At 43.1% G+C, this 15,527-nt stretch overlaps 1 protein-coding gene across 9 annotated transcripts in view; it reads left to right on the top strand.

The window, feature by feature from the left end:
* Fgf1 (fibroblast growth factor 1) overlaps positions 1–15,527 on the top strand; it is an 88,583-nt gene that overhangs the window by 53,412 nt on the left and 19,644 nt on the right. The window contains exons 1-2 of one of the 9 annotated variants that reach the window (XM_028777893.1): positions 7,251–7,465; positions 8,495–8,527. The exons of 4 other annotated variants lie outside the window; for them this stretch is intronic. The gene's annotated coding sequence lies outside the window, so the exon portion shown is untranslated. Of the gene's footprint in view, positions 1–7,250; positions 7,466–7,669; positions 7,760–8,494; positions 8,528–15,527 lie in introns of those variants that run through there. 4 more of the 9 variants (XM_028777896.1, XM_028777892.1, XM_028777895.1 and 1 more) reach the window with 4 other exon arrangements.

Here is a 15,527-nt window from a genome sequence, read left to right as displayed (position 1 = left end):
AGAGAGAGAGAGAGAGAGAGAGAGAGAGAGAGAGAGAGAGAGAGAGAACATAGAGGAAGAAGGGCACTAACTAAACTTGGGTGAGGAGGACAAGGAACATATCTGAGGAAGTGGCCCCTCAGCCACCATCCAAATGGTGAGGAGAAACCAGCCAATAGCTACTGCTGGAGAAGGACATTGCTGGAAAGGGAACAGTTTGTTGGAAGGCTGTATGGTGAAGACCACAACGAACTTAGGATCCAAGAGTAGATGAGGAAGAGGCTGGAATGTGGGAACAAAGTAGTGTGGGGGTGCACTGGGCCACATAGCATCATAAGGGCCATACCAGGGTTTAGATTTTGCTTCATAGAAATGCAAAATTATAGAAAAACTTAAGCCAGGGAATGACCAACCTGAAATAGGTTTTTAGAGCTCTCTCTGACACTGTGAATTAAGTAACATAGTGAGTCATATAAGAAAAGTGGACTCGAATGGGCGTGGTAGCACACACCTTTAATCCCAGCCCTTGGGAGACAGGGGCAGGTGAGACGTTGTGAGTTCCAGGCCAGCCTGGTCTATATAGTGAGTTCTAGAACAGCCAGGGCTACGCAGTGAGACTCTACCTCAAAAACTAAAACAAAAACAGGAAAGGAAAGGAGAAGAGACAGAACTGAGGTGTGGGAGGCCAATGCAGGAACTGGCAAAGAAGCAGGTAATGAGGTGTATTTGGTAAGCTTTCACTGGAGTCAGAGTCTGATCCGAATACCTCAGAGATGTCAGGCAGCTAACAAGGCTGGGGCTGGGAGAGTGTGAAAGAAGCCACTGTTGTAGGCTTACTTAGCAATCATGCAATCTTTTATTTAAAAAATTCAATGTAATAGAGAACATATTTATATTAGAAATTAATAACAATAACCATGACATATTTTGGCCTGAGATGAAGCAGGGCAGTGAGGGGAACTTTGTCAGATGAAGGTAGTACAACAGAATTTGATGCTGAGGAGGCAGAAGCTCTCCCTCCAAATGATGTGTGTTAATAAGGGTTTTCTGTCAATCAAATTCTCCGCACTGTGAAATCCTGTAGTCTAAGGACTGTCCCTGTGGAAGGTCATGTGGAGCAGTAACACTCATCTATGTGTGTACTTCCTACAAGATCAGATCTATGGGAATATCACACCGCTGTGGGGCTTCGTGCAGGAGGATGGAAATACTGGGAAATGTCTGCCTTCTCTCTGCCCTGCAATATGAGCCTATCCAAAGGCAGATTTATAGAATTCTAGAAGAGCCCCTGGAACTTGACAAGACCAGGGAGGATCCGGGAATCTAGATGCTTGGCTATCCAGGGTAATTATACACATAAATATGGCAGCAGAGAGAAGACAGGTGACCCTTTGAAGCCTCTCCTTCCTTCTTGTTGCCCAGTCGTTTTTCAAAGGCCAATAACTTAAGTGTCTCTAGTTTTTTTTCAAATGGCCACACCCAACACAGTGATTCTTTGATCCCTGAAACATGAGAGGGGTAGTGGATGTTGAAGGAGAGAAATGCTTTGGAAGGTCAGATAGAAAACACACACAAAGGAAGAGACCGTGAGAGCTGAAGGACTGTGAGCTACCAGCCAAGCTTGAGTAACCTTCAAGGAGAGGCCTCCTCTGACAGATGGGTGAGCAGTCTCAGCTAGCAGACCTACCAGCCCTCAGCATTTTCTGAGAAATGGCATCTTGACCGTAACGTGCACCTTCCTGGAGACATGAGATACCAGGGCAGATTTATCTCTTAGGTTAGCTCTTAAAAGGGCATGAGATTTCAGTTCACTTCCAAGTGATTTCATCCCTTATCCAAGGCTGGCCATTCCCTTCAGGACCTGTAGTGATGATGTTTTCCTGCTCCTTATCTCTCCCATAACATGCACTTGGGTGCTCCACTGTGTGGGGACTTGTTTATGGAAAGCTATGTCACAGGATCCTGAGAGACATAAGGAGTATTGAAATGCAGCACAAATGGAAAAACAGCCTTTGGGGGACTATTCATAAGGGATCAGAGAGAGTTGGTAAATATAAGGAAATCTAAAAATAACCAAAGTCCTTAAAAAGAAGAATACCAAAGGGAGCAAATGTGCTCCTGTTCCACTGCAGTTCCTGCAAAGCCTGCCTCGGTATGCTTGCGCCCGAGCTCCTGGGTCTTTTGTTCGTGCCCGTTTGCCTGTGGTACCCACAGGGTCCCTTTGCAAACCCTGGGCCTGGCTCTGCCACTGGTTCCCAGCCTGGAACTCTCAGGGCCCAGCAGGGGTCTCCACTGCTTTCTTTCAAGGTCCAGAAAGACTGGCAAGTAAGCAAGCCCCATGGGTTTTCATTTATCCCTTGGTACCCAAGCATCTTCAACATCAGCCACACCGCAGCCCTGCCACCTACTCTTCCAGAGACGCATAGATAGCATCTATCTGGTCAAAACATGAGTTTTGTCGTTCATTTTCATACTGTTTTAAGTGAGCCAGGGCTATCCAAAATGAGGCTGCCCAATAGCCAGGCAATATTACAAACAAATGTTGAGGGGGGTGAGGACTTTATGTCTTGGCTAAGACACAGGTTTACTTTGCTGAAACGTACAATCCCTCCACAAAACAACTGTCTACGGCTGAGAAAAATAGGCTACTTGTATGGCTCACAGAAGAAGTAGAACACAGTACCCAAACGAGCCTCTGAGAGAAGTTCATTTGCTCAAAGTGCTCCATGAAACTCCATGAAACTCTTTAATTAAGAATCGACCCACCAGGGCTGGTGATATGGCTCAGTGGTTAAGAGCACTGACTGCTCTTCCGGAGGTCATGAGTTCAAATCCCAGCAACCACATGGTGGCTCACAACCATCTGTAATGATGACAGAATCTGAAGACAGCTACAGTGTACTCACATATAACCTTGTCCTGTTTCCTTATGACACTGTCACAAGATTGGCACTCCTGGTTTTCTTTATTATGATCTGCTGTAGATGGAACCTTGGGCTACCTGCTAACCATGACCTTTACCACTATGCTGTATCCTCAGTCCCAGATAACCAGAGGAACAGAAAGATCAAGTAACTTGCCAGTCATAAAGGGGTCAACATCACCACAAAAAAAAAAAAAAAAACAAAAAAAACAAAATTCAAGTCTTAAAGTGTGAGAATGCTCTCTTTGTGAGGGCATTTCCAAACCTCTAAGGTCTGCTCTTTCCCAAGTGGGTTCTGGCCCTGTCCCACCTCTTTATCAGCTGATGAGGGTAATAATGATATCCTATGACCCTGGGTCATTTTGAGGCCTAAGAGAAACAAACTGGAGGTGGTCACTGCAGCACATGGGAAGGGACAGCTGTCATGGGCAACTTGCAGGAGACCAAGCATCCCTTCTCTGATGCTGTCTATGGGGCTACACAGTCACAAAGGCTGGGAGGGTACAAAGAACAGAGAAGGTGAAGGGTCACCCAGGACAAAGAGCATTTGTTCTGATCACACTCAAACTGTGATTACAGGAACAGACTTTGGAAGCAGAAAACCTTACATTCAGATCTTAAGCTTTCAACACTAAAATGGGACAGGATACATTTTAGGATTGAAAATATTACTCTATTCATTGACCATCTTTGTTAAAAGGGGGTGGGACAATGCTTCTGTAAGAGAGTTTCTTTGAAAATTAATTAATGTATTCAGCATGTTTAGGACCATGTCTGGTACCCTGGACTAAGAACATTTACTGTTTATGGTTGTAGCCAGGGCAGGCTATTGGGTAATGCTTTGGTAGGGCAAGGCTTTAGCTAGTCCAAATAGATAACAAGCACTCTTGTCAAAAGACTGAGTTTGAAGATGTTAAGATTTCTAGGTCAGGAGCAGGTGGGGGTAGAAAGCAGGCAGGAGAAGAGACTCTGCAAGCACCATCTTCCAAAGAGCAGGGAAGTCAGCTGACTTGAAGAAAGGAATGTCCTTGCTGGGCCCGTCCTAGAAACTGTAAAGTTGCACAACATTAAAAAGATTTTTGGAGACACATCAGTAAGAGGAGGTTGAAGGAAGAAGATTGAGGGCTGCAGGAACCCCTGCAGAATCACTTAACACTTGGCTCTGAGCCCTGGCTTTAATGCATCAGTCTACAGGAAAGATCTTTCTGTTTAAGATGTACACAGGTCTTCAGGACACTCTGGACCAGAGCGTCCCATTAAAATTCAGACAGAACTGGGGCCAACAGAGCACACCACTGCGCCAGGCAGCCTCTGCTTTTCCTCTCTGTGTGGATCTCTGCAGGCAGTTAAAAGAATGTCTGACCTCCGGTTGGATGATGATCTTGTGGTGGGGAGGAGGTTGGAGGGTGAATAAACCAGACTGCAGAAGATAAAAGGTCTCAAATGGAGGGAGAAATGAAAGATGTCGGAGAAGACCCTTGTGGGGAGGGAGTGCATCCGTCTCTGTGGAGATATACAAGGCTGAGGCTGAGCTGCCGGCTGATACACCTGGATGAGATGACAGTCTCACTTCTTGCCAGCTGCACTTGGTCCGGGCAACAATGGCTTTCTCTGGAGCCTGGCTGAGTCTGTCAGGGCTGATTAAGCCACCTTGAGGGCAGAAAGCACAGTGATACATGCTTTTTATCCCAGTACTCAGGTAGCAGAGGCAAACAGATTTCTGTGAGTTCATGGCCTGCCTGGCATACATAGCAAGATCCAGGTTAGTCACGGCTACATGAAGAAACCTGATCTTGAAAGATTCTTTTAATGGAGTTGGGATTGTACATCTGTCATACATCACGGAACAACACCAATGGGATCTGACACAGTCCCCTAATCAAACATAATAGCAATTGTATAGTTAATCAGATAGAAGTTAACAATAAATGAATAAACAAAGACTTGAAAAAGGCTGTAGAGAGCTTGGCCAGAGTTATGAAAGTACTTCTAGTTTTTTAAGATTGGGGGTTGGGAATTAGGGACTTGGTGTGGGGGAGGTTCTCTTTTCCTTTCTTTCTCTAAATTCCCAGGTCATCTACAGCATTCTCTCCATGGCATGTGACCAATAGAAGTTACTGACACATGAAGTATGTCGTCGTGATGCCCCCCAAGTATTTGATTCTGAAAGCTCAGGAACAGTATGTCTAGTAACGTGTGAACTCCTTGGGATCAGAGGGCTCCTAAAGAGCTGGAGGGGAGGCAGGGAATGAAGATCAGTAGTAGACAACCTGCCTAGCATTCAGGAGAGACTGGGTTCAGTCCCTAGTGCCGAAAAGAATGGAGAGGAAAACTAGTAAAACTACTTAGGCTCTCTGTCATCATGGACAACATAACTTCAAACCCACGAATTCACAGAGAGCCCCTGACTGTGCATCATAGCCATCTAACTCAGTGTTTTGCAACTTGTGGGTCGAGATTTCTTGAGGGTCAAACGACCCTTTCACAGGGGTTGCCTATCAGATATCCTGCATATCAGATATTTACATTATGATTCATAACAGTAACAAACTTACTATTATGAAGTAGCCATGAAAATGCTTTTATGGTTGGGGGGGTCACTGCAGCATGAGGAGCTGAATTAAAGGATTGCAGTATTGGAAAGAGTGAGAGCCACTGATCTAAGCAACTGAGAAGAAAACATCGCTGGATGTAAATGACGACAGAACATTCCAATCTAGCAGAAAGGCCCTTTCCGAGCACTGCCAACGTACCTCTAAATGTTAAGACTCAAGTTCCTCCCCTTCTAAATCAACAATATGAGGGTGTGCACAGTGAGTCAAGTTAGCAACAACCAAATGCTCCAAGTTCCCTAGAGTCAGGCTAAGCACTTGGATGCATCGTAGGTTAAGATTCATAGTGACTAGCACAGCAGCCATGGTTATTGGAAACAAGCATCTGCAAGAAAGAATAGTTTGCTAATGAGTGTCCAGCAAGATCTGAGCTCAAGTCAAATGGTACACCGGTAAATCAGGTAGGGAATGGGTAGAAAGAGGAGAAAGAACAGAATACTTAAAAATATGTATTTTTTAAATTGAAATAGAATTAGTTACTTTCCCCTCTTTTCTCCCTCCAGCCCCTCCCAGGTACCTTCCCTCAACCCCTTCTTTCTTCCCACCACTCAAGTGGACAGCCTCCTTTTCTTTATTATTGTTACATACACATAAATGTATATTTATGCACATATATAAATATAATTTGTTGGGTCTGGTTTTGTTGTTTGTATATATAGCTTCAAGGCCACTCTACAATGGGCAGCCAGTAAGGGGGCTCATCCCTGGGAGAGGGTACTTCTCCTCCCAGAAGTCACTAGTTGACTGTAGTTCTTTGTCTAGGGTGGGACCCCATGCAATTTCCCCCCTTCCCCATTAACATGCCCATTGATATTGCCATGGATCCAGTCTTGTTTATGCAGCCATTTCTATTGTATAATTACTCTACCAATGATGGTTTAACAGAAGGCAGTATGATTTCTGCCTGGGCTATGATTTTTCAGGAACTTGAAGGGTTTAACTCCTGAATACTCTGGTCAAAGTTCACCCCCAAAGTTGAGTACACAGTTTACTGTCAATGGTGGAAAAAGGATTTCAGCTCATGGAAGGAACTGGCTTAGAGACAGCAGGTTGATATGCCAACCCAGGCCAGCCAGCCAGGTCACACTCGCATCCGTGCAGAGCACCTAGGCCACAGCAGGAGAAATGAAGAGAGCTGGGAACATGCTGTCTCCATGCCCACAGCCAACTTTCCTTCACAGAGGGTGTGCCTGCCTCGGAACTCTGTGAGAAATAAGGAGAGCTGAAATCCTTCTTCAGGCACTATCAACACATTTTCTTGGTCAGATAAGGAATCTAGACCTCCAGATAAGGGTTCTCATCCATCTGGACTCAGTAATTTTCATATAGTATTTGTTCTGAAGAAGTAAGAAAATAATAATTACAGGTGGGAACAGACTTCGGGGTCTGCTTCTACGGAAGGAGTTTCCTGTGTAATATGATTGCAATTAAAATCACATAAGACTCTTGGCTCAGGCTCTCTGTCAATAGCTGCAGGTCAGCACCTGTTCATTATGCCTCCTGATAACATGTTTCCATTGGGACAAACAGACAAAGATATCTGCCAAGTGTTGGAGGCAGAAGAAGTCAGTGGCTCCATCTCTGAGCTCCAGAGACTAAGGAAGCAGGCAGTCAAGAGCTAGTTAAACTGTATTCACTCACTCAATCTACAAATATTTGTCAAGGGCCCGTTAGGTGCCAGGCGTCTTGCCAGGCTCTGGGACGCCATGGTGAGCAAGACAGAACAGTTTCTGCCTCTATGGAGCTGGCAGCCCAGTCATGAAGGGAAATATTAATTAAATAATCACGAGCATGGAGGTGTAATTAAAAACTGATGTAGGATTTCCAAAGGAATAGGAGGTGGTCCTGTGAGGACAGGAGGAGCCAGGCTAAGTTCTGAGAAGTCAGGAAAGGCTTTCTGAAAGAACTGTTGGTTGAACTATGATCTGAAGACAAACGACCAGTTAACCAGGTAGGTGGGGCAGAGGGAAAAGGAAAGTGTTTCAGACGGAGAGAAGGGCATGGACAAGTGGCCCAGGGTGGGAGGAAGGGCAGTAATCTCTAGGAAGTAGAAGGCAGGTTTGCAGAGGACTCCGGATAGGAGATGAGGCAAGGGAAACCAAGGCCTGGGCTTCCAGCAGGCTGTAGCAAGGTTTTGGTGCTTACCACAGCAGCAGGAATGCATTGGAGGAGTGTGACCGTGGAACACAGTTGGCAGTGACACTCACTGCTGCTGAAGGAGCCCAAAGAACCAGCATCTGACCTGGTGTGTGTATGGAGTGGACGAGTTTTGGGGAAGTCAAGGTTGGGAAGTGTGTCTACACAGAGCTTTCTGGAGCAGGAATTGTGAAGCTGAATTTTTGAGGGGACACTATGATTGGCTGGGATACAGTGGAGGAGAGAAAGAGCCTGCTGCTGTCGGGTTTGGGATAAGGGCTGGAAGAGTATAAAGGGGGAGGGAAAGGAATTAAAAGGCCGGTAAGACAAGGTGAGAGTTAGGCAAAGACCAGATCATGAAAGCCGCAGAGGCCAAGACAGGAATCTACACTTATTCCTAAAGGCAGCAGAAGTCTGCCAAGCCAAACATCTTCTGGAAGGAGCAACTCTCAGGTTTCTGAGGTGGGGAGGTCTGAACAGTAGGGCTCAAGTGAGCGTTGTTAGAGGTTAGAGACCAGTGTGCTGCGCAGGCCACAGCTATCCAGGTGGGAGTTGCGTGGGGTCGGCATGGGCAGGTGGAGAGAAGAGGAAGCTGCTTGGGAACTTTGAAAGGTGAGAGGGCCTTGCCACCATCTGATGGGTGGGAGTGGTTTCTATTCAAACAAGAGTCTGGGAAAACAAATGCTTCTATCTGGGTTGAGTCTTGCTTTTGCAATCTTGGTAAATATCCCATGGATCTCTGAGAGTAATGGTGGTCACTTTATTGGTAAGTGAAGATCTTCTCAGACAGCTATTCAGTTCAACGGTGGTCATGCCGTTCCATCATCTGCATCTTTCTTTGTAGGTTTATCGATTGGTACTATTGTCCAAGGCAAAGGTAAGCCAAAGATTCTCATCATTGTGAGGTTATCAACTTCTTGGTCTGTTTTTTTTTTTAAACCTTGAATACACTGAAGCTGTGTCATCAGATATACATGAACTCGGAAATTTCAAGTCTATCTGTTGAATTTTTCCATTTATCACTGCTCGATGATTCCTTTGATGGAATGATGTTTTTAATCATTCTTTTTACTTTGCAATTGTTTTATTTCATACTAATGTAACTGGGCAACTTTTAACCTTTTATTATTATTTGTCTATCATGTTTAAAAATTTAAAATACTTATTTGAGAGAAAGAGAGAGAATATGTGTGTGTGGGGTATGGGTACATGTTTGTGTACGCAGGTAGTCATAGGCTAGAAGTCAGCACTGGGGGTCTTCCTCCATCATTCTGTACTGTTTTCTGAGACAGCATCTCTCATTGAACCTGGAGCTCACTCAATGGCTGGCCACTGAGCCTCAGGAACCTGCCTGTCTTTGCCTCACCAGCCCTAGAATTACAGATTCCATTCCATGTGTTTTCATAGATGCCAGGGATCAGAGTGCATGGCTTCATCCTTAAGCACCAGGCTTTTACTGACAGAGTCCTCTACCCAGTCGCTCTTCATGGCTCTGCTCTACATGCCTATCTTGGGCTGACCTTACCTGAACCTTCTCCTCTCTACCTCCCTCCCCCTTATACCTGCCTAAACCTCCCATTCCCAGCACCCTTCCTTCCACTCCTACATATGTTCTGTCACCTTCCCTCTCCCCTAAAGCCTATTTGTCCCCTCCTATGACCCTCTTTCTAGTTGTTTAGTCTCTATGCACACTCATGCTCACATAAATATACATAACACAAAAATTAGAAGATAGGATCTCCATATCAGAGAGAACACATTGTTTTTGAACCCCAGTTATCTCACTTAATGTGATATTTTCAAATTCCATCCATTTTTCCTGTAAACTTTATGTTTCTCCTTTCTTTATGGGTGCACAAAATCCCCTTTGGCGAATGTTCGTTTTTGATATCCATTCATCGCTGATTAACATCTAGGCTATTAACATCTCATAGCTATTGTGAATACAGCAGCAGTGAGCTTGGCGGCGCACGTGACTCTGCCATAGGACATAAGAGTGCTTTGGTTATATATTCAGGAATGGTGTAGCTGGGTCAAAAGAGTGCTTTGGCTATATGCTCAGGAATGATGTAGCTGGGCCATATTCCTGGGAGTTGTAGTTTCGCCTTTTTGAGAAGCGTCCACACAGATAGCCACAGTCCTGCTGTGGTTTATGTTGTCATCAACTATATTTCCAGTCCTATCAACTGTCACTAAAGGTTCCCCTTTCCCTACACCTCACCAGCACGTTCCCATTTGTTCTCTTGATGACAGCCATTCTGCCTGGGGTGAGATGGATCTCACAGTAGTTTTCCCTTTCATCTCCCTAATGGCTATGAGTGGTGATCAGTTCTTAAAAGTGATTGCTCATCTGTATTTCTACTGTTGAGAACGCTCTGGCTAGTTCCTTAGTCCATATTTTGAGGCTGTTTTCCCTTATTTAACTTTTTTGAGTTCTTTATATATTCTAGATATTAATCTTCCGACAGTTGACAAGTCATTTGTCAACTCATAAGAATTTTCTCCCACATATAAGCTGCCCCTTCATTCCACTTGGTTGGTTTTTTTTTGTTTTTTTTTTTTTAGACTGAGTCTTGCTGACTTGTCCATAGTGTGCCTGCCACTGAAGCTGGTTTATTTGTTTTACCTTTTTGCTTTAACCATTCTGTATGCTTATATTTTAAATGTGTCTCTTGTAATCAAAATACATATGACTACATGGATTTTAAAGAGCTCCTAGCTAAATAATTTAGTCCATTTACATTTATTATAGTTATAAATATGTTTGGATTGATTTTATTCATCTATTTTTGAATACCATTTTAAACTTTCTAATTTTTTTTCTGGATAATTTATACAAATGCAGTTTTACCTACTCTGCTTCATCCCTCTAACCCCTACTAGCTGTTAGCTGAAAATGCATTTTATTTCTTTTTAACATTTAACATACATATCTGACTTAATAAAATCTAAAGTGAGATAACATCTCTAGGGGTAGTACTAAGGCTTCTGGGTGGTTTCATTTATAGAGACATGAACAGTATATAGAACTAAAGCTAAGTCCTGTTTTATATGTGCTAGGTTTGAGGACTCCCTTAATAGAAACCCACTATTTTTAATGGCCTTATGCAGATTGCAAAATGCTTTTGTACATGGATAGTCTCTGTTATGTAAACAGCAACAGGGGATAAAACAGATTTACAGGTGTCAATGTTTGTCTGTCTTTGGCTCTCAGAACTATAAACCTTCCTCCAGTCCCCAAGAGTCACTTTCATAACTGTCCAATGCCCATATCTGAATCTGCAACAATGACTTGAATTCCCCATTACACAACAGTTAATCTTTGCCTCCTTCATCTTCTCTGTTATCACCTTTATGATTTAATAAGAGGGAATCTTAGCTAATTTATGCCACATATGGAAGATAATAAAAAACTATCTTAAATACAGCTTAGCCCAGATCATACCAGGCTTCAACCAGTTTAACAGAACCATCTGCTCTTATGCCTAACAGGTTGGGTCACATTTTTATGCCTTTCCAAGTGCTTTTTGAATGTTGTGTTTGATTAACCCTTTAGAGGACTCTGTGCTGCAGGTAGCATGGGGATCATTAGAAGAAACATCTCCTGGGTGAGTGGCACAGCAACACCCTCCACCGTCCATCTGTTCATGCCCAGGGCTGTACAGTAGATACTTGGTATCCCACATGGAGAAATGACAAGGCTATAAGTTCCCCATTTCCTGTGTCTGATCCAGAGGCCACACCTGACTGACTGTCAGCTTTAACATGCACATTCCCATTGGTTTAGTGTTCCTCTTACCTTTCTGTCACTAGCAAACCAAGACAATCATCTGGCTTTCCTAAAATCTCAGCAGTGTCTCAAATCCAGGAGCTGGCTTGCTGTAAAAGGATGAGAGGCCGTCCAGTGAACTTGATCTTCCCCATCTCCCACACAGAAAATCCCCTCTCCAGATAGCCACTATGCCAGACAATAGTAATGAAAAGCAGGGCTTGCAAATCCATACTATACTTAGCGCTTGATTTCACTTAGTTGATGAATTCATTTATGGAAGCAATTTGTGTAAATTTCCGGGGACCTGTTAATGTTGCTGCCTTATAGTTTTTGCCACACCATATACTTCCTTTATTCAGATCCACTAGCAAACAATGGATTAGCCAAAGAATTGACTGTCCGATTCTCAAAACAGATAAATTGTAAATAAAATTAAGAATAGGAGGTTTTCCATGCTTCACTCTCTGGCTTCAGATGATTCATAAATCCACCTGCCACAGCCAGCAGCTCCATAGCAGAGCGACACGCAGGCGTATTTTAAGGAGGCAACATGTACCTTTCAGCATTCGTGTGCAAATTCGAGCTACAGGGTTAGTAGAGGGAAGCATACGAACTGTATAGCTATCCCAAGACTGCCCTGCTTACAGGAGAAGCAGGCAGAGAATAAAGAACTGTAGATACCACAAGTCTCACTGCATTCCAGAAGGACCAGAAGGACCTGCTGGGTACTGGCCAATGTCACTGAATTGTTAAAGGTTCTGAGGAGATAACATTCAAACTACATGACTTATACACACACGAAAATGAGAACATTAGTATAATCCTTAGCCAGAGTTGGTACCTCTAACCCCATCCAGCCTTCTGGTGTATCTAACTGTTCATCTTCATCCCAATTGATAGAGGCAAGGATACAGGCAGGAAGAGCCAAATCCATGCCCAGAGCTTTGAAAACAACCTAACAGCCACTTCTAGCTGGGACTGAAGAAAGGCAATCCTTGACATGTAGTTGGCCCATATCAGAGTAAATGCAAACAGAAACTGCCACTGGAGAAGATAACAGGACAGTTCTACTCTCCTAAGATTGACAATACCAGTGGTAGCCATTAGTGTATGATTATTGTTTCCTGTATAGAAAATTAAGTACACAGCTTAGGAAGTATAAGAAATACAATCAGAAACCACCACTGGAGGAGACCCTGAGACAACAAGAAAGATCTACTCTACTAAGATTAATACCAGTGTGGCTATTGTTTCCTGTACAGAAAACTAAGTACACAACTTAGGAAGTGTGGGGGATACTTGGGGATAAAACTAAATGAAAAAAAAAATTATATGATCTCTTAGTGACATTGTAAGGAAGGAGAATCTATGGGCTAACGGAGAGACACGTGCATCAGTCACACTTTAAAGAGCGATTTGCTTTACATCATAGAGGATCCAGGGAGCTAGGGTATAGCTCAGTGGTACAGTGCATGTTAAATTAATATGCAGACCTGGGCAGTGGTGGTGCATGCCTTTAATCCCAGCACTGAGGAGGTAGGCAGATCTCTATGTGTTCAAGGCCAGCCTGGTCTACAAAGTAAGTTGTAGCCAAGGCTACACAGAGAAACTCTGCCTCAAAACAAACAAGTTAATATGCTGGAGACTCTATCCCCAGCACTTCTCAGGGGAAAACAATAAAGTGATTCAGAAAGAAGCAGAGTAAGGAATGAGAGTAGGGAAAACAGTTGAAAAAGGAAAATATTGAGAATTTGCAAGGAAAACACAATATGTGATACAAGGCAAACCCTTCCTCTGCAGCTGATATTAAACACACACACACACACACACACACACACACACACACACACACATTTTCTGTATCTTACTGTATTGTGTGGCAAGAACAATGTTGCACCATTTTTGTTGAGGAGCCTTTGTGATAATCTGTCTTTGAAAGCATATGTATATTTAAATTGGGGGAGTATCTTTGCAAGGGCATCCCAAACAGTAGCTGAAACTGAAGTCAATAACTGGCCTGTGGGACTGCAGAGTAGGAAAATTTACAAAGAGTAGAGATAAAAAGGTAGATGCTTCCAATTCAGGCTCTGATTCTGGTCACAAAGATAAGATATCCAGGTGGATGCTTTGGTTGATGATGGAATAGTTTCCCATGAGTACTTACGCAGGACTTGGTAGGGCATGGGATGTGGGGTTGTGGCTGACCACTGGCATGAGTTTCTTCTGGACTGAGCAGCTATGTGGAATCCTGCTACAGAGAGAGCAGGAATCAGATGAAAAAGAGGTTGCTGGAGATTTCGATCATGATGGTAAGCTAAAAGACAAGTTCAGAGGAGCTGGTGTACATTTGATGCAATGGGTAAAATCCCCACTTCTGGTCCCAATCGCTCTGGGTTCCCTGAGGGACAAGCCTTTCATATCAATGAAATCATGTAACCTCTGCAATTAAGTGTAAACTGGGGCTTTGTGTTCCCTGACTCATCCTGAGACTTATCTTCTTTCTTTTTCTTTCTTTTCTTTTTTTCTTTTCTTTTTTCTTTTTTTTCTTTTTTTCTTTTTCTTTTTTTTTTTTTTCTTTTTGAGACAGGGTTTCTCTGTGTAGCCCTGGCTGTCCTGGAACTCACTCTGTAGACCAGGCTGGCCTCGAACTCAGAAATCCACCTGCCTCTGCCTCCCCAGTGCTGGGATTAAAGGTGTGCACCACCACTGCCAGGATGAGATTTACCTTCTTGTTGTTGACATTACACAAGCAATTTAACACTTCCAAGCTTTTTTTAAATTTTTTTAAAGATTTTTTAAAGGTTTTTTTTGTTTGTTTATTTTATGTATGTGAGTACACTGTCACTGTCTTCAAACATACCAGAAGAGGGCGTTGGATCCCATTACAGATGGTTGTAAGCCATTAAGTGATTGCTGGGAATTGAACTCAGGGCCTCTGGAAGAGCAGTCAGTGCTCTTAACTGCTGAGCCATCTCTCCAGCCCCTGTTTTAATTTTTATAATGGGAGTATTAGGATCCACATTAAAAGATTGTGGTTAAATTAATAAATATTATCTTCAGCACAAAATATGTTGTTGATGATGATCACTGTTAATCATTGTTATTATAAAACCACCATAATATACATTATTTATCTATATATATAGCTCCATGCTCTTCTTTAAACAAACAAATTAAAACAAAGAACTTTCACTGTCTTTGTAGCTTTTAGAACTTTCTTCTCCTAAGTGGTTGGGCAAATACATGGCTTAAAATTCTCTCTCTTATTGATTTTGTTTTCAAGTATCCTGTGTCAATAATTGATATATTTTATACCACTATGAATTTATATACTATATATATAATATAAAATGTTATATTAGTATATGTCTATATATTATAGTTTAGTGTATATTAAATTAGCTATATCTGTGTACAGATTATATTAGAAAACAATTAAGGGAAGATGGTCTGGACACAAGGACAGACCTGAGTTCACCATGTGATAAGAGGGTCTGTGGAAGACTATGACAAAGACTATGGCCAAGCACAGCCTTCAAATGCTCTGTCTCAGAAAGTGTCCTTGGTGCAATGCTTCCTTTTAAAAGCCCCAAGCCCTTCTTCTCTTCTTCCTTCCCTTCTCTGCATCCTTTCCTTCCTCCAGCAAACTTAGACAGTCTTCATACATATTAACCCTTTGTTGGCCCTGCAGCACCCTTGGTTCACAGGTGCTCAAACGTCCAGGCCTTCTGTGACCTCTGCCCCCCTCTGGCTTGGCAGTACCTAGTCAAAACAGTGTGAGGGTGGAAAGCAAACCTCAGCCGTGGCCTCTTGGCTTTTGTGGGTTTTAGCCCAGGTGTTATTTTAGTGCAATTTGAGTCTTTAATTTGAAGATGTGTGTAGACCAGAAGGAGGGACCAAGACATAATACTATATTGCTTTTCTTTTTGACCAAATGATTAAACTTGAAGTTCTTAAAAAAAAAAATGGAAAAAATCTAGTTTGTTAGCCGGGCGGTGGTGGCACACATGTTTAATCCCAGCACTTGGGAGGCAGAGGCAGGCGGATTTCTGAGTTCGAGGCCAGCCTGGTCTACAGAGTGAGTTCCAGGACAGCCAAGGCTACA

The sequence above is a fragment of the Grammomys surdaster genome, unplaced genomic scaffold, assembly GCF_004785775.1.
Source record: "Grammomys surdaster isolate TR1022 unplaced genomic scaffold, NIH_TR_1.0 317, whole genome shotgun sequence".
NCBI lineage: Eukaryota > Metazoa > Chordata > Mammalia > Rodentia > Muridae > Grammomys > Grammomys surdaster.
Note: the sequence above shows the minus strand (reverse complement) of the source record. Positions and strands in the feature narration are given on the sequence as shown.